The sequence below is a fragment of the Cyanistes caeruleus genome, chromosome 5, assembly GCF_971803275.1.
Source record: "Cyanistes caeruleus chromosome 5, bCyaCae1.hap1.1, whole genome shotgun sequence".
NCBI classification, from domain to species: Eukaryota; Metazoa; Chordata; class Aves; order Passeriformes; family Paridae; genus Cyanistes; species Cyanistes caeruleus.
Window position 1 is genome coordinate 82,975,227 of NC_141705.1, and position 18,527 is coordinate 82,993,753.

The 18,527-nt window shown below is 50.4% G+C and overlaps 2 long non-coding RNA genes across 3 annotated transcripts; both read left to right on the plus strand.

The window, feature by feature from the left end:
- Window positions 1-3,583: 3,583 nt before the first annotated feature.
- Window positions 3,584-11,882, plus strand: LOC147653328 (uncharacterized). The gene is made up of 3 exons (XR_015287383.1): window positions 3,584-3,707; window positions 4,476-4,576; window positions 11,653-11,882. It is a non-coding gene; the product is annotated as an uncharacterized LOC147653328 (long non-coding RNA).
- A 420-nt stretch (window positions 11,883-12,302) lies between these two features.
- Window positions 12,303-17,773, plus strand: LOC147653329 (uncharacterized). 2 transcript variants are annotated; one of them, XR_015287385.1, is made up of 8 exons: window positions 12,303-12,360; window positions 12,653-12,742; window positions 13,021-13,597; window positions 15,294-15,793; window positions 15,872-15,913; window positions 16,008-16,171; window positions 16,255-16,333; window positions 16,411-17,773. It is a non-coding gene; the product is annotated as an uncharacterized LOC147653329 (long non-coding RNA). The 2 variants fall into 2 exon arrangements; XR_015287384.1 differs by lacking the exons at window positions 12,303-12,360; window positions 12,653-12,742; window positions 15,294-15,793 and having other exon boundaries at window positions 13,378-14,097; window positions 15,847-15,913.
- Window positions 17,774-18,527: the final 754 nt, after the last annotated feature.

Genomic DNA, 18,527 nt, shown 5'->3' on the forward strand with positions numbered 1-18,527 from the left:
TCAGCACCATGCCAAGGGTGCTCAGCACCATCCCGAGGGTGCAGGATGAGTGTTGAGGGTGCTCAGCACCATCCCGAGGGTGCTGAGCGCCTTCCAGAGGGTGCTGGATCCGTCCCAAGGATGCTGAGCACCTTCCAGAAGGTGCTGGATCCGTCACGATTGTGCTGCGTGCCTACCCGATGGTGCAGGATGTGTCCCGATGTTGCAGAGTGCCTTCCAGATGGTGCTGGATCCATCCTGAGGGTCCTGGGCATCTTCCAGGAGGTCCTGGATCCATCCTGAGGGTGCTGATTGTCTTCCAGAAGGTTCTGGATCCATCCCGGGGGTCCTGAAGGCTGCTGAGGTTCTCCCGGTGTTTTGGACTGTCCTGGGTGATCTGGAACCTCAGCACCGAGCGGGGTCCAGCAGAATAGTCTAGAACCACCGGACTGGTTCCAGAAACTCTGGACTCGCAGGATGGATTTTGGGGTGAAACCCTGGGGGATTTTGGCGCTGAAATTTGGGGATTTGGGGTGAAAATTGGGGGATTTTGGGAGGAAATCCTGGGAGGCTTTTGGGGTGAAATTCGGGATATTTCAACATTTTCCTTCCTAATCCACGAGTAAAGGGAGATGTTGGGATTTGATCCAAAAGATCTTACAACCAATTTTGTGGTGAAACAGAGAAAAACCGTGAGCAGCCAACTCACTGGAAAACTGTATGTTAAACGCAGAGAAGCACAAAGTGTTTGATGCTGTTAGAGTTCAAAATAACAAGGAAAAATGGTGGGGAATTTACCTGCCTTGGAACAAAGTATGACCCCATCCCATACTCTCAGCTCCCGCTCCCCTTCCAGCGTGGCTGTGACCCGGGCTGGCCGTACCGCTCGGTGTCTCTGGACCTCACAGCATTTCTACGTGGCTGCTGCACCCGGGTCCCCAGCACGTCCTGCTCTGGCCGCCTTCCCCGAGCGGTCCCACGTGCACCAAGCGGGTGCTACAGACCACAGGGGCCTCTTGGCTGCAGAGCTGGGTGATGGGAGACAACAAAGCAATGCCCAGGATGCAGCTGTTCAAGCCAGCCTCGCCTCACGGAGCATTTCTTTCTCACCTGTCCATGGTTCTCTCTCTGTGTGTGTGTCTGTGCTCCTTTTTAAACTGCAGGGCTGGGAGGCCTGGCCATTCCACCGGGAGTGCTCACCCTGGGAGCACCAGTGTCTACCTTGGGAGGAAGCAAGCTGCCACCAGAATAAAAGCAGGGTGGAGCTGCTCCCACTCCAAGGCAAGAGCCTGCAAGGCCCATCCTTTGGGGACTCGTCTTTTGTGTGAAGGCAAATTGTCTAGCAGAGGAAGAGGTTGGTACCTGGTGGAGCAGGGCCAAGATTCCATTTTCCCCAGGCAGCTCCCTCCTCTGCCTGCTGTAGCGCTGGCCAGGGCTGGGAGAGGAGGGGGAGTGTGTTCAGCACTGCTGCTGGAACGGAGTGGCCCTCTCAGGAGGATCCCGGTTGCTTCAGGACCTTGCTTTTGCACTGGTTTGTGTCCACAAAGGAAAGGCATGCAGAAGGCAGCACCATCACCCCAGCCCTGCAGTCAGGAGTCCATCAGCTTTCCCCACAGTGAACGTGGTTAAGGTCTCCTTAACCAAAGGAAAACTCATCACCACTACAGATGTACAGAACAGCAATTTATCCACTCCGACACACTTTTCCCATTATGTGTCCAGAAGACTCCAAGTACTGACTTTACATGTCCACAAGCGTGGCCAAAGCCACACATACAGAGCAACACCAAGTTTTAAAGGTGTACCAAGAGAAACAAAGATTTAATAACATTATTTCTTAGACAACTGTTGGGGATGAAGTCAAATGTAAAGAAAAAATGGAAATGTAAAAAATCATGGATGTTAGTGCACACAGATAGAGAGTTTCTGCTTTTGAGCTCCGCAGATGTTTTTTTCTTTCCTCTTTCCCTTCTTGTGTGAGCTGCATTTGAGTCAGTTATGTTATGTTGAGCTCTTGTGGGCACAGAGCGGTACTGCCGCTGTGCCCCGTCCGGGGCCCTGCCCCGCTCCGCTGGGTGACGGGGGGGAGGCGGCAGCGGGAGCTACGGCAGTTCCGCGGCTGCCGAGCCTGGGGAGGGAGTGAGCGGGGCGGTGTCTGTAAATAGCAGGGAGGGGTGAAATAGCGTTAAGTGTGTAAAGTGACACGGCTGGGAGCAGGGACACTGCGCTAAAAGGAGCGGCGGCCGTGCAGGCCGGCGGCTAAGAATAGCAGCAGTGGCGGGCGGCAGATCAGTTTCAGCTTCACGGACGGACTGCGGGGAGAAGGACGGTGAGCAGCGGACCCGCAGCAGGCGAGGGGCGGGCACTTAGGTATTTTGCTAAGGTGTTTACCTCGGCCAGCACCTAATCGGGCAGTCCAAGTCCTCGCAGAAGAGGAACCGCTGCGAGGGAAGAGGCGCTCAGAGCCCGCAGCGAGCTGTGCACGCCCTCCCCACGGCCGCTCCCTGCTCCGCGCTGCCATCGCAGCTTTGCGAGCTGGCACCACACCCGGGCGAGTTGGCGGCTACGCCCCTCCCCGCCCCCTGCCCCGAGTGCCGCTGGGGCGCTCCGATAGAGGCTCTGCGGGGGCCTTTTAGGCGGGACCAGGGCAATAGAGAGGGCCGGAGAAGGGGACGGGAGTCTGGCGAGAGGGGCCCAGGGCGACCGCGGACCCTGCGAGCACCCCTGGCTCCGCCTAACTGAGCACCTCGCGCTCCCATGGGCCGCAGCCTCAAAGCTTCCGCTAATCCCGGTGGATTGGTTCTAGGTTATGGTTCTAGGTCAGGGTTCTAGGTTATGGTTCTAGGTTATGGTTCTAGGTCAGGGTTCTAGGTAATGGTTCTAGGTCAGGGTTCTAGGTTATGGTTCTAGGTTAGGGTTCTAGATTACGGTTCTAGGTCAGGGTTCTAGATTATGGTTCTAGGTCAGGGTTCTAGGTTAGGGTTCTAGGTCAGGGTTCTAGGTCAGGGTTCTAGGTCAGGGTTCTAGGTTACGGTTCTAGGTCACGGTTCTAGGTCAGGGTTCTAGGTCAGGGTTCTAGATTATGGTTCTAGGTCAGGGTTCTAGGTTATGGTTCTAGGTCAGGGTTCTAGGTCAGGGTTCTAGGTCAGGGTTCTAGGTCAGGGTTCTAGATTATGGTTCTAGGTCAGGGTTCTAGGTCAGGGTTCTAGGTTAAGGTTCTAGGTCAGGGTTCTAGGTTAAGGTTCTAGGTCAGGGTTCTAGGTTAAGGTTCTAGGTCAGGGTTCTAGGTTATGGTTCTAGGTCAGGGTTCTAGGTCATGTTCTAGGTCAGGGTTCTAGGTTATGGTTCTAGGTCAGGGTTCTAGGTTAAGGTTCTAGGTCAGGGTTCTAGGTCAGGGTTCTAGGTCATGTTCTAGGTTAGGGTTCTAGGTTAATGTTCTAGGTCAGGGTTCTAGATTATGGTTCTAGGTCAGGGTTCTAGGTCAGGGTTCTAGGTCAGGGTTCTAGGTTATGGTTCTAGGTCAGGGTTCTAGGTCAGGGTTCTAGGTCAGGGTTCTAGGTCAGGGTTCTAGGTGGCCAATCACAGCCGCCCTTTGAATCCAGGCGCGGTCCCGCCAAGCTCAGCCCGCTCAGTCGTGGCCCGTTCCCGCTCCCCCGTTTTGCTGGGGTGCCGCTCCGGCCGCTGTCGCTTTGGGAGCCGGCGGAGCCGAGCTGCCGCAGCCCCAAGAGGTGCTGTTGGGTCCCGGGAAGGGTGGGCGGGGGCTCCCCGTTCAGGTCCCGGCCGTAACTTCGCCCAAAGAAACGGGGAGAAGGGGGGGAGCGGGCGGGATCGCGGGAGCGGGGCCTGAGGGGACAGCGGGGGGTCGCGAAGGCGAGCGCGGCGGGAACGGGCGGGCTGGGATTGGCGGGCCCGGCGCTGCCTCGGGCTGTGATTGGCTGGGCTGGCCGGTGTGGGCTATAAATAGCGTGAGCTGGAGGGGTGCGGGCCTTAGTTCGGCGGCGCGGCGGCGAGCGGCGGAGAGGCGGGCGGTGGCGGGAGGTGCGCGGGTGTGATCCAGGGAGCGCCGGTGCTCCAGGACGGGCAATGGAAATACTGAGGCTGGAGCTGGATAAATGCCATGGGGGAAGGGGATGGAGCTGCAGCTCAGGGCCTGCAGGAGGTGCCTGGGGGATTTGCAGCCCCTGTCTGCTGGTACCAAGGAGAGTCTGAGGGTCTGGGGGCTGGGAGGGCTCCAGGGCCTGAGAACCAGCCCAAGGGCACCTTTTGGGATGGGCTAGCAGGGGCCCAATGGCTATTCCCAGCCCCTGGTAATGCCTGGGGGGGGTGAGGGGGGGCCTTTGGGCAAGTGCTGGGCTGAGACCCAGGGGGAGGGGGAAGGTACCTGTTGGGCTAGAGGCCTCAAGTGTCCCCAAAGTTGGGCTCCCATTAGGGTGGGTAGGACAGTATCTAGAGACATTGAAGTGATAGTAATAACTGACTTGTGGCCTTATCAACAGCCCTGGGTTGCAGTGAGAAGCGGGAGCAACTTTCAGCCACCAGAAGTGGGAAGCTGAGGAGCAGGAACTCAGGAAGCAGAGCTGGAGCAGACAGAAACATGGTAGGGTTTAGGGTAAAACTGTTGTGGGGCTGGGATAAGGAATATGGAGCTGGGATGCGAACTGTGTGGCTGGAGCTGAAATCAGTGTAAGGGCTGGGATAGGGCCTTGAAGAGCTGTTCCTCCAGTAAGGATGGTCAGGTTGGGGCTGGAATGTGAGTTCAAGAGCTAAGCTCAAACCACAGAGAGCTAGAGCTAAAACAGAGATCCTGCCTGGAGAGCCAGAAAGCAGCATGATGTGGCACTGCTGGGAAGATGAGGAGGCAGAAGTGCAGCACAAGAGCTGGCAGTCAAATAAAGCTTGTGGGACTGAAGCTGAAGTCACTGGGGCTGGGATGGGGACTGCTGCAAACACTGTTCTGAGGGCATAGTGACTGTACATGTGGGAAGCAAGCATAGAATGGTACACAACGGGGCAGGCTGTAAATACAGTAAAGATTGCTTTGGGGTTGGGATGGGGTTGGAGTGGCATTTCTCAGCCTTAAGGTGAAACCTCAGAGCTGGAACCAAGAACAAAGACCCTTTGTCTCAACCTGGAGCAGCTTCACCTAGCAGAGCGGAGGGAAAAGGAAGTGGATGTGGAGCTGGAAGAAGAGAGCTTGCAGTGAAATAAAGCTCGTGGGCCAAGAGCTGAAATCACTGGGGCAGGGAAGGGATCACTAGGGCTGGAGCTATAATCACTGGGGCTGGGATAGAGACTGATAGTGTTATTGACACGGCTGGGTGAGATAACTGTGGTAGCATTCATATGCTGAAATCACTGTAGGTCAGTAATATTGATGTTGGGGCAGGGTCAAAGGGCTGAGGTCAAGTGCAAAAGGTCAGGGGTCAATGGTTAAATTGGAAAGTCAGGGATTCAAACTTCAAGGGTCACATGTGAATGGTCAGTGTTCAAAGATCAAGAGTAAAGGGTCCCAGGTGCAATGTTATGGGTTAATTTTCCAAGGTTATGTGGTTCAAGGTCAATTATCAGGGAATCAAACTTCAGAGAGCTAAAGTCAAGAGTCAAAGGTCAAAATTCAGAGGTTAAGAGTAAAAGGTCAATGGGAGGTTGCCAGGGATTTGCAGGGAAGAGGAGTATTTATAAACTTTATCCATATTTCCCTGTAATTCTGGGTGTTTGGATTTCATTTGTGCTCGTCAGGATAAGCCATAAACAAGCCCCTGAACTCTGCATCCATGCGTCAAGCACTTCCACAGAAAGGCAAGTCAGCAGTGATTCTAGAGGAAAAATTAGAGGTGATGGCTTATGATCCATGGGGAATTACATTGGGAATTGTGAAACTCAAACACATGGAATTGTGGAGGTGGAATTCCATTTTCAGCCTTGGGCACCAGGAGGAGGAGAAGTGTCCTGATCCATAGCAAGGAAAGCCTGGTGCCCCAGTGTGTCAGGTGCAGACAATGTCCTGTCCAGGGAATGAGCGACAAGTTCCTTCTGCCCCTCCCCTCACCCGTAGGATGGCAACAGCACAAACTGAACTGTGAGGTTGATGAGCGCTCAGAGCAGCCCCAGGTGTGAGCAGTTATGGTAAAGAATGGGTGGGTCCTGCCCGGGGCTATTTTAGGGGGAGGGTTTCTGTCACTTCGCTTGAGCATGGAGTGTGGAGCAGTTGGAGCAGAGGGATTTTTGGTGAGCTCCTGGGGGGTATTTCATGGAATAATACTGGGAGTGTCTCATAGGATCTGGGAGAACAGCTGGATACACCTGGACATGGAGCATTGTTTAAAGCAGCATCTGAGCCAAGTAAGCCTGTGTGGGTTCGCAGGGATTTGCAAAAGGGATTTTCCCTTTTGATTTCATTTTGCCGTTTGCTCCCCAATTCCCCCCGGAAGAAATGGGTATTATGAGGACAAAAGGGGGGCATAAATTGAGGGAAGAAACTCCTGTTATTATCTATTTTTACACTGGGGGGGAGTCCACCTGTGAAAAATGAAGTTCACTCCTGTAAAATTTTAAAAATGTTTAATAAAGACAATAAGAGACATAAAGTAAAGCAAAGAGATACGGCCGGGTGCCTTGGCGCGCTGCCAAGAGCACACCTGGTATCTCAGGAGTGTCCTTTTTATCCCATCCTTGCTGCGAGAGGTTAATGCATATTCAAGCATGTCCCCTCCCTGGTTCCACCTTCTTGGATCATATTTTTTTTCAATTTTATTTTCTGTTGGTCAGCATAATTTTTGCTGGTCTAGCTGGTCAGCATTATTTCGGAGTTTTTGGTTTCCTTTCTGCTGCAGATGGTCACTTGTTGATAAGAGTCCAGGCCCCTTATACTTCCTCAGAGAGCAGATGGGCTTCATATCTTTCCCCCTTGCCAACGTCCTGGTACCGGCTTTTTGGTAACAGTTTGCTCTCCATTTCCTGCTGCTGATAACAGCCTGTTTTCCACAGCTTGATCCTCCCATTGTCTTGCCTGTTGGAGTTATCTTGCCTTCTCCAGATGAGACATATCCTTACCATTCAGAATTCCTATCTAAGCCTATAACTTCCTAAGAGAGAAAAGAATATAGTGAAAGCATATAATATATTTATCAGAATAATTGTGGAAAGCCAATATTTACAACATGAATTCACAACACACCTATGATTTAAAGGGTGCTGATTGGAGGAAAACCTGCCTTTTCCAGGGTGTTAGGGGTATCAGTGAACAGTGAATCCCCATGTTCCATTTTAAATGGAAGGGGGGAAATATTGTTGCTATTTTATGGGTTTGACTTGAGGGGAACCCCCCACTTTCCATCATCCTGAGGTTTAAATTGAGAAGGAAGCCTTATAGTCACTACTTTTTAAGGGTCTGATTGAGTGTTCCCCTTTTCCTATCATTTGAGAGATTTCAATCAAGGGAAAAACAACTTTTTACTTTTAGGGGATTAAATTGAAGGGGGGGAGCACTCATTTATTTGCCATCGTATTGGTTTAAGAAGGCACGAACACCCCCCCATTGCCTCAGTTTTCGGGGTTCAATTGACAGAAACACCGGCTTTTCCAGCATTAGGCGGGGTCACATGGAGCCGTGGCGCTGCTTTTGAGAGCGGTTCTGACCCCTTACAGCCCTGCACGGCAGCGCTTCTGGCATTCCCTGGGGAATTTGGCGGCTGGGCAGCCCCCGAGGAGTGACAGAGCCGTGCTGAGGCCGGGCGGGCAGGCGGGAGCCGCGGCGCGGAGCTGTGTCTGTCCCGGCTGCTCTGTCCGCTCCGGGCGCGGGGCTCGGGCACCGCCGGGGCCCCTTCGGGCCGGTCCCGGTGCCGCTGGGCGGGCCGGGCTCTCCCGGGGCCGGAGCTGCCCCCGCCCGCCGGAGGAGCCGCTTTCCGGCCGGGAGCGCGGGGCCGCCCCCGGGTGCCGAGTGCCGCCGCTGCCGGGGCTCGCGTGGCTCCCCCGGTCCCCCCGCACCTGGAGCGGCGCCAGCCCGGGAGCGAGTCCCGGCGGGGGCGCTGGGGGACACTTGTGGCTTGTCAGCTTCAGAGTGCGCTGGCAAAAGCCGCTGGGAGGAGGGGAGGGGGAAAAGCCCGACCTGCCGGGCTTTTTGTCTCGGGGCTTTGTCGATATTGCTCTTTAGCCGAGCTGCGCCTTTAAATAACGATGTGGCGCCTTCTAGAAACTGTGTCCAATACCTTTTGTACCCTCGCAGGAGGGCTTCGAGCTCAGGTTTTTCCATTGCCGAGTTAACTGCAGGTCCGAGCTGGCAGCGTCCCGTGCATCTGGGGTGTGTGAATCTGTTTGTGATGTTCATTTCCCCTGGATGCAGAGCTGGGCTTTTCGGGCAGACTGTATTTCTCAAGCCTCGGGGTTTATTTAAGCCTTACACGCGATTTTCTGGAGACGCGGGCCGAGTGAGAACTTTGTCTTGGTGCTGTACTGGGGAATGGAATGCAGGGGGTCCCCGCAATATCCCCGTGGAAGCTGGAATGTCCGAGGGAATGGATGTGACAATTCTCGGGGCTGAACCTGGCTCCCAGCGCTCTGCAGCGTAGGATGCGAGAGAGCAGGGCCGGGGGACAGCAGGGTAGGGACAGCGAGGTGCTTCGTGCTCTGGGTTTGGTGTTGATGTTTCCAGAGCCAGAGCAGGTTGATTTGGTTCAGGTGCACTGGAACAGGATCCAAACCTTGGAAAGGTCTGAGACCAATTGGGAAGAAATGTTTTAAAATGAATGTGTTTCTTGATAGAAATCAGGTTTCAGTTAGTTTTTTAATAGATTTTAAAGGAAATTTTTTTTTTTGAGGAAAAGTGAAAAAAATGTTTATTTCAATAAGTAGGGCGTAGGAAGAAGAATGAATAACGTTAGATAGTTTATTTGTTGTGGAGTAGAGATCAGGAGATTTAGAAGGTTTTGTGGTTTTTATTCACGTGTGTTTGGGATGTGGCGTGGGGTGTTTTGGTGGTAGCTTGGGTTTTGGGATTGGAGTCAAGTTGAACAGTTTTAGAAGAAGTTACTATGGTTTTGGCAATTATTTTGTATTCACTAATCAATGATGTCAGGAAAATTAATCCACAAACACCAGAGGTTTATGTCCAAAAAGGAGACAGAGGAGTCCTTTTACTTTATTCGAATAAAGGGAGAGGCCATGGGGCATTCCCCTGGGGTTTCTGGAATTTTCGGAGGGCCGGCTGCTTGTCCCTTCTCCCTTTCCCCATAGGCTGAGGTACTTGAGAGGTACAGGCTTCCCGGAATGCCTGACACCTGGGGTACCTTTCCCCCCACCACGCATAATCCCTTCTTAATTCTTAGCTTTTGTGGAATTCATGATACTCTTTCAGTGCCTCTTTGATCTTTTAGTGGAATCCATCCCATTGTTTCTGTTGTCTCTCACTGATAGCTGCATCTTATCAGCAGACCCACAGCTTGTTTGTAAAGACAAACCCGTCATTCCTCTCTATGAGAAGTTATTTTCAAAAAAGTACAAAATGGATTTTTTGTTGTCTCGGTTAAACAATAGAGCTGAGAGAGAATTTGGGGTAGACTGCATTAGTATTGTATACAGATTGTACGTTAAAAGTTTTTTTTTTCTTTGTTAGTTTTGAAGTTACAGAATTTGTTTCAGCATAAAGCAGATGGTGGGGATATAATATAATGTAATTTTAGGACATCTTAATTTTTATTGTATATCTTTGGCTTAATGGTCAAATTATTTTTTACTTTTAGATATACTTTTATAGAGATACAGGTAAATATAAATAGTGGTAGTAATATTGAGTAAGCAGAGTTATTTATGTGGTTTTTATTCAATATTAGTTTTTGTGGTGGCACATAGTGTGTTGTTTCATTTTTTTGTGTTCACTACGTGAAATTTGGTTTTTGAATAAAGATGATTTTTATGAATGGGTTGGTTTGTATTTTAGGTAGAACCAATTAAAATAGATTTTGATATGTATTATTTGGTTTTGTTTATTGTATGTACGGGTTCAGATTGGGTAGGGTTTGTTTGGTTAGCTGAGTTTTGGGTGTTAATTAGGCGGCTTTTGTTAGATGCAGTTTTTAATTTTTGGCAGTTTTTTGAGTGGTTTTAAGGTGATTTTTAGTAATTGATTGTATCTTTTTTTTTGGTTTGTAGTTGGTGTATAATAATGTATATGTTCTATTTATTTAATGTTGTGTTTTTTAGTTTAGGTGTTGATGATAAGTTTGGATTCCTTTCTGTTGTGGTGTTTCTTATTAGCTTCATTTCTGGGGACACAGGCATTTATATGGTGGCTTTTTATAGGTATATTTTTGGGGGTGGTGTTTTTTAACTTGTTGTAGTTTAGGTTGTTTTTTTGTTTTTAATTAGTTATTAAAATTTTTTATAGAGTCTTGGTAATTATTCAGGTATTACTATAAATGTAGAGCTTTGGGGTTTTTTTACTAATGTCTAGGGTTAGTTTAATGGCTTTGAGTTCAGTGACTTGGTTTGATTTTTTTTTTAATAGTTGGTGTTGTCAGGAAAATTACTCCACGAACACCAGAGGTTTATATCCAAAAAGGAGACGGAGGAGTCCTTTTACTTTATTCAAATAAAGGGAGAGGCCATGGGGCATTCCCCTGGGGTTTCTCAAATTTTTGGAGGGCACAGCCTCCTTTTTTATCCTAATTCCCGGCCGCTTGTCCCTTCTCCCTTTCCCCATAGGCTGAGGTACTTGACAGGTACAGACTGCCCGGAACGCCTGACACCTGGGGTACCTTTTCCCCCTCCACCCCCAATGCATAATCCCTTCTTAACTTTTATGGAACTCATAGTGTTCTTTCAGTGCCTCTTTGATCTTCTACTGGAATTCATCCCATTGTTTCTGTCGTCTGTCACTGATAGCTACATCTTATCAACTGACCCACAGCTTGTTTGTAAAGACAAGCTCATCATTCCTTTCAGTGTGATGTGTGGAGTTCAATAGGGTTGCTTTTTATTTATGTTTAACTTTGCTGATGTGATAAGAACTGTTAGTGAAAGAGCATAGCATCTGTTTTTGCTGGTGGTTGTATGGCGTGGCTTTTGTTTGTGTTACCTGTTTTGGGGTTTTTTTTGTTAGTGAGATTAAACTTTATTTTGGGGTTAATTTGTGATTATTTTAAAGATTTTAGTGCAATTTAGGTTTTTGATTTGGGGGTGCTGTGATGAGACTGCTTTATTTGTTTTATGTGGTATTGGTGGTGTGGATAGAGGGAATACTTGTTTTTAAAATTTACTTTAGTATTGTTAGTTGAAGTGTTAGGATGCATTGTGTTTCAGTGTTGAATCTTTTTGAGGTGGTTTGGATTTTTTCTAGGTTAAGATTTTTTTCCCTTGGCTGGTTCTATTGATCATATGGGTGGGAATTTGATGCTGTTTGGTTTTTTGTTTTTGTTTTTTTTTTTTAGGAATTGGATTTTTGCAGTACACCCGGAAGAATTTACTTTATTTCAAAACATACTAGTTTAATCACATAAAGATTCCCATATTAACTCGTCAGTCTTTTAGATTCTTTTTCTCATTTAGGTTTTCCAGAATTTACTGTTAATTTAGCAATCAAGCAGGGATGGCACTTCGTTCTTGAAAAGATGGCTATGGAAAAACCTGTGTCTAACAACATGTGCCTGACAGAGGGCAATGATTTTGCTGTTATTACAGGGCCAAATACGAGTGGCAAAACAACTTTGGCATGGAACTGCTGAAGGAGAGGAGTTTCTGGTGGGCTCCCAGTGGCATCTGATGGAGTGACGGTGAGAGCATCTCATAGGGTCTGGGGGAGCACCTGGATGCACCTGGACGTGGAGCACTGCTTAAAGGAGGTGGTGATGGACAAAGCTTTTTGCCAGGAAGCAGCACCTGAACAGCTGAGCCAGTGTGGATTTGCAGGGGTGATCTTTCTCCTTTTCCCTTTTGATTTCATCTTGGCAGTCCTTCCTCAGTGCCCTCAATCTGTCACAAGAATTCCAAAAATAAAACGGCTGAGTGAACAGTGAAAAGAAGGGGTATAGGTAAGGTGGAGTTCAGGTGTACCCCACCCCAAACCCTAAACAGCAGCCCTAACAGCGCTCCCGTTTCCTTGAGACAGCTGCAGGCAGGAACCCTAAAGCAGCAGAGTGCCAGAACCCCCGAGAGGTGCAGGCAGTTCCCTGGTGCTAGGGCCAGCCAGGAAGAGATAGTGGGGGGACGATCCGCAGGGTTGGGGAAACAGGGGGTTTCCCGCCCCGCCCCACCCTGGGCTCTCTGTCCCTCCGCAGCCGGGGATTGCTCCCAGCCCTCCTCGAGGCGGCGGTTGGTAAGGCTTCGTGCCTGGCCTCCGCAAAGAGTTCGGCTCTGTCAGCCTCTGCCCTGTCTCAGGGCCAAACTTAGGTAGGGTAGGGAGCAACTGTGGATTGCCTGGTCCGGGCTAAGGGACATCTCTTGGGGCCTATGGATAAGGAGCATCCCCGGTTGCAAGCGTAGGGTTGTAAGTTTGTAGGGTTCAGCGGGGCAGCTTGGCAGTGACACGGAGAGGCTGAGGGTGGGCTTCAGAGGTCAAGGGCTCGAGGGCTGGAGACAAACAGAGAAAATAAAAGGGTATAGGTTGGGATATAAGGTAGAGTACAGGACTATTCAAACCCTAAACAGTAGCCCTAACAGCGCTCCCGTTTCCTTGAGACAGCTGCAGGCAGGAACCGTAAAGCAGCAGAGTGCCAGAACCCCCGAGAGGTGCAGGCAGTTCCCTGGTGCTAGGGCCAGCCAGGAAGCGATAGTGAGTGCTCGGGCCTACTGCTGTCATATAAGCTGGGGTTTCTATCCTTGGGGTACCCTGGGCTCCCTGGCCCTCACTGACTGGAGAGTCTTCCTCCCCTCCTTGAGGTGGTGGTCGTTTGGCTGTCAGCCAATACTGCTGTGAAGCAAGCCTCTGCCTCCCTGTGGGGTGAAGTGTGCAGCCCATGAACCTGGGCATTCTCTAGAGAAGGTAAGTGCTGGGTTTTCACAGATGTGCCACTAAGATCCTGCATTGATATTTGGTCTTCTTGGTTGTAGCTGACCAGGAGACGACATCCTGGCAATGGCAGGAGCTTCCCAGATGGCGAGGAGGCCTTCCTTCACACCCCATGTGGATCCACCCCACCAAGCATCCGAGAGCTGAGTCGAAGGCTACCACCCGCAGAGGGGATGAAAGCGGGGTGCCGGGTCGGGGCTCGTGACCTGGGATTTTTGAGTCAGCTTTGGGGATGGGGAGGTCCAGGCTGTGGCCCCTTAGGCCGCACGGTGGGAGAGCCTCACTTTTGTTCACAGTGCTGAGGTGTGCAGGACAGAGCAGCCTCGGGGCGTGGCGTGTCACTTGTCCGTCGTGCCTTCTGTGTCTTTTGTGCCTCTTGTGTTGTACGTGCCTTGCCCTATCTCTTCTGGGGGCTTACCAGAAACCCCAGCATCACTTATAGCATCTCCAATCTCTGGGCTCCTCGGCTCGGCTGCTCTCAGAGGCCTTGGAATCGCGTCTCTTTTGAAAAGCATCCGATCGGATGTCTTTTAGACGTCTTCTTCCGAGCTGTGTCAACAGCCGTGCGCCGCGAGGATCCATTGTTGCGGCTTAGGACTTGAAGAAACGCAAAGATAGGTAGGGGACTGCGGCCCTCAGGTTCTTGAGCATCCGTCTTGGCAGTTCCTGGAGTTAATTGTTCCATCAGCATCTTCTTCCTCCCGGGTTCTGTGAGCTTCATCAGCTCGCCTTCATTCTCACCCGGCTCATCTCGTTCCGCATTCTCTCAGTCCTTGCGGCCGTCCTTGTGGCCCAGAGTTTTGTCTCCCCATTGTGTCCCCTCGTCGGGTGTCTGGTGTGTCACGGGTGTCTGGGTGTAGTTGTCCCGGAGCTGCTCTGCCCTGCTGCCCAGCCTGGCTGTAGGTGTACAAGGCCAAGTCCCAGGCCCCTGTAATTTAAACTTTGTGATGTAGGGTGTAGCTGGGGTCTAGAACATATTCCTAGATCAACACAAGATGTCTGGAGCTGTGAAGTTACCCTGCAGCGCTTTGACTTTTGTCTCAGCTCTCTTTCAGATGCGGACGGATGAAATCGGTGGCAGAGCGCCCCATCCAGGGTAAGGGGGTTCCCCCGAGAAGGTAAGTCAGTGTTTGTCTTTGCAGGGCAACTGGAACCGGTCCCTGTGTTGTTACAGGTCTCCTCTTTGTCTTTATTTTTAGGAAATAGAGCCATCTAGCAGCAGTCAAGGTGAAGTGGGCAAGGTGAGCGTTGACTGGTGGAGGGAGGCTGTTGTTATCGCTGGGCTCTCAGTTTCTGGTGCAACGCCAAGCGTCCCTTCTTGTTTGCATGCTTTAGGCGGTCCAGTCGCGTTTCGTCGAGACCCCGTCGCCAGCCGGCCGGCACGCCTGCTTCGCCGCTCCCGTGAGCCCTGCGGAAGCGTCACAGGGACCGCGTGACGGAGCCTTTTCCACGTAAAGGGGCCGTGTGGGTGGCCTTCAGGAAGGGGCCGAGGGCTTCCCGTGAGTTGGGGATGTCGGGGGGAGGAGCGAGGGCCTGTTCAAGTCTCAGCAATGCCACATCACTTTTTCTTCTCTTAACTCAGGCGTGCCCTGTGCTGATGGCGTCCGGCACCCGGCATGTCCGTAGCATGTGGCCTCAGGACACAGCCATTCATAGGAGACCGTGAGTAGCGGAATTGTCGGATTTTGGCCGACGCCCTACAAAGATCAGCTGCTGATTTTCTGTTTTATTTATTGTAGCTGACCTGGAGATGATATCCTGGAGATGGCAGGAACTTTCTGGATGGCGAGGCGGCCTTCCTTGGCGCTCCGTGTGGATCCTCCCCAGCGGGCATTCGAGAGCATAGTCGATGACTGAGATCCGCAGAGTGGATGAAAGTTGGGACTAGTCGGGACTCGTGACCCGGAATATTTGAGTCAGCTTTGGGGACGGGGAGGTCCAGGCTGTGGCCCCTTAGGCCGCACGGTGGGAGAGCCTCACTTTTGTTCACAGTGCTGAGGTGTGCAGGACAGAGCAGCCTCGGGGTGCGTCGTTTCACTTGTCCATTGTGCCTTCTGTGTCTTTTGTGCCTCTTGTGTTGTATGTGCCTTCCCTTATCCCTTCTGGGGGCTTACCAGAAACCCTGACGCCGTTCTTAGCATCGCCAATCTCTGGGCTCCTCGGCTCGGCTGCTCTCAGAGGCCTTGGAATCGCGTCTCTTTTGAAAAGCATCCGATCGGATGTCTTTTAGACGTCTTCTTCCGAGCTGTGTCAACAGCCGTGCGCCGTGAGGATCCATTGTTGCGGCTTAGGACTTGAAGAAACGCAAAGATAGGTAGGGGACTGCGACCATAAGATTCTTGAGCATCTGTCTTGGCAGTTCCTGGAGTTAATTGTTCCATCAGCATCTTCTTCCTCCCGGGTTCTGTGAGCTTCATCAGCTCGCCTTCATTCTCACCCGGCTCATCTCGTTCCGCATTCTCTCAGTCCTTGCGGCCGTCCTTGTGGCCCAGAGTTTTGTCTCCCCATTGTGTCCCCTCGTCGGGTGTCTGGTGTGTCACGGGTGTCTGGGTGTAGTTGTCCCGGAGCTGCTCTGCCCTGCTGCCCAGCCTGGCTGTAGGTGTAAAAGGCCAAGTCCCAGGCCCCTGTAATTTGAAATTTGTGATGTAGGGTGTAGTTGGGGTCTAGAACATATCCCTAGATCAACACAAGATGTCTGGAGCTGTGAAGTTACCCTGCAGCACTTTGACTTTTGTCTCAGCTTTCTTTCAGATGCGGACGGATGAAATCGGTGGCAGAGCGCCCCATCCAGGGTAAGGGGGTTCCCCCGAGAAGGTAAGTCAGTGTTTGTCTTTGCAGGGCAACTGGAACCGGTCCCTGTGTTACAGGTCTCCTCTTTGTCTTTATTTTTAGGAAATAGAGCCGGCTGGCAGCAGTCAAGGTGAAGCGGGCAAGGTGAGCGTTGACCGGTGGAGGGAGGCTGTTGTTATCGCTGGGCTCTCAGTTTCAGGTGCGACGCCAAGCGTCCCTCCTTGTTTGCGTGCTTTAGGCGGTCCAGTCGCGTTTCGTCGAGACCCCGTCGCCAGCCGGCCGGCACGCCTGCTTCGCCGCTCCCGTGAGCCCTGCGGAAGCGTCACAGGGACCGCGTGACGGAGCCTTTTCCACGTAAAGGGGCTGTGTGGCTGGCCTTCAGGAAGGGGCCGAGGGCTTCCCGTGAGTTGGGGATGTCGGGGGGAGGAGCGAGGGCCTGTTCAAGTCTCAGCAATGCCACATCACTTTTTCTTCTTTTAACTCAGGCGCGCCCTGCGACGACGCTGCCTGGTCCCGGCGTGGCCGTATCGTGCGGCCTCAGGTCACGGCCGTTCGCAGGAGACCGTGAGTGGCGGAATTGTCGGGTTTTGGCCGACGCCCTGCAAAGATCAGCTGCTGATTTTCTGTTTTATTTTTTGTAGCTGACGGAGAGACGACAGCCTGGCGATGGCAGGAACTTCCCGGATAGCCAGGCGGCGTTCTTTGGCGCTCCGTGTGGATCCTCCCCAGTGGGCATCCGAGAGCTGAGTCGAAGGCTACCACCCGCAGAGGGGATGAAAGCGGGGTGCCGGGTCGGGACTTGTGACCTGGGATAGTTGAGTCAGCTTTGGGGACGGGGAGGTCCAGGCTGTGGCCCCTTAGGCCGCACGGTGGGAGAGCCTCACTTTTGTTCACAGTGCTGAGGTGTGCAGGACAGAGCAGCCTCGGGGTGCATCGTTTCACTTGTCCATTGTGCCTTCTGTGTTTTTTGTGCCTCTTGTGTTGTATGTGCCTTCCCTTATCCCTTCTGGGGGCTTACCAGAAACCCCAGCATCACTTATAGCATCTCCAATCTCTGGGCTCCTTGGCTTGGCAGCTCTCAGAGGCCTTGGAATCGCGTCTCTTTTGACAAGCATCCGATCGGATGTCTTTTAGACCTCTTGTTCCGAGCTGTGTCAACAGCCGTGCGCCGCGAGGATCCATTGTTGCGGCTTAGGACTTGAAGAAACGCAAAGATAGGTAGGGGACTGCGGCCCTCAGGTTCTTGAGCATCTGTCTTGGCAGTTCCTGGAGTTAATTGTTCCATCAGCATCTTCTTCCTCCCGGGTTCTGTGAGCTTCATCAGCTCGCCTTCATTCTCACCCGGCTCATCTCGTTCCGCATTCTCTCAGTCCTTGCGGCCGTTCTTGTGGCCCAGAGTTTTGTCTCCCCATTGTGTCCCCTCGTCGGGTGTCTGGTGTGTCACTGGTGTCTGGGTGTAGTTGTCCCGGAGCTGCTCTGCCCTGCTGCCCAGCCTGGCTGTAGGTGTACAAGGCCAAGTCCCAGGCCCCTGTAATTTGAAATTTGTGACATAGGTTTTACTTTGGAATCTAGAGGCTTTTCCTAGATCAACACAAGATGTCTGCATCTGTGAAGTTATCCTGCAGCGCTTTGAGTTTTGTCTTAGCTTTCTAAGCATTTTATTATTTGCTGCCCAATGTGGGGTTCAGAAGAGTAAGGAAAACCCATGCTGATTATGTTGTATTGGTGCTTAATGTGTGCTGGGATAAAGGACTTTGTAATGGTGTTACTTAAGTTCATGTCTCTCAGGGTGGAGGCCTTTATGTTGTTCTAGTCTCTGAGCTTTTTGGAGGTTTTAATGCCTTTCTTGTCCCTAAGTTTATTTTCTTATCCAAAAATAACTCCAATACTGTCCCTACTACATAACTTTCACAGTAAAAGAGAACAGATTACTATAGCTGTTATGCTAAGGTCAGTAATAATGATGGATAAAAACTTTATAAAAGTACTGAAATTTGTACCAAATAGCTTTAGTTTATTGTTTCTTTGGCCTACCCTACATCCCAATCCCAGTAACATGTTTTAAAAGTGTATTAGTAATTATACCCTGTTTATTAGAAGAGGAGCAAAAAACCCCACTACACTCTTTTTACTAATAATTCATACCCCATCATAAAAGTAAAACAAAACACAAAAAGCTATATAAAACCTAACACAACCCAATCTGCTTAAAAAAACCTCAACAGCTTACTAAACTGAAAACCATTCAATGAGCCCTAAGCATTACTAAAAACAACCTAACCACATCTCTACCTTCTAATTCATAAATAATAATCAATGCTCTATAAAAATAACTAAAGATTAACATTAACAATAAAAAAAATTAAACTACTAAAAAATAAGAAATCACTACAAAAACAAACTAACTGTAAAAATCCATCATATAATATATTCATATCCATCATATATATATTCATATCTCAAAAAATACAACTAATAAAAACCACCGAAGCAATAAACAGGTACATGCAACTACAAAAAAAAAAGATCAAAAATAAACTGCAGTTAACCATACAAAACCAAATTGTTCCTAACTCAATAATCTCATAATACCTTGAATCATCAAAATAAAAATACTATCTCCAAATAAACACAAAACCAAAAAATAAATTTAACCATAAACAATATTTTTCACATTAGCCATAAGTTTAAAACATACTACAATCAAACAAATGAACCTCCTCTAAGAAACAATAATCCAAATAGAAATATAAGAAAC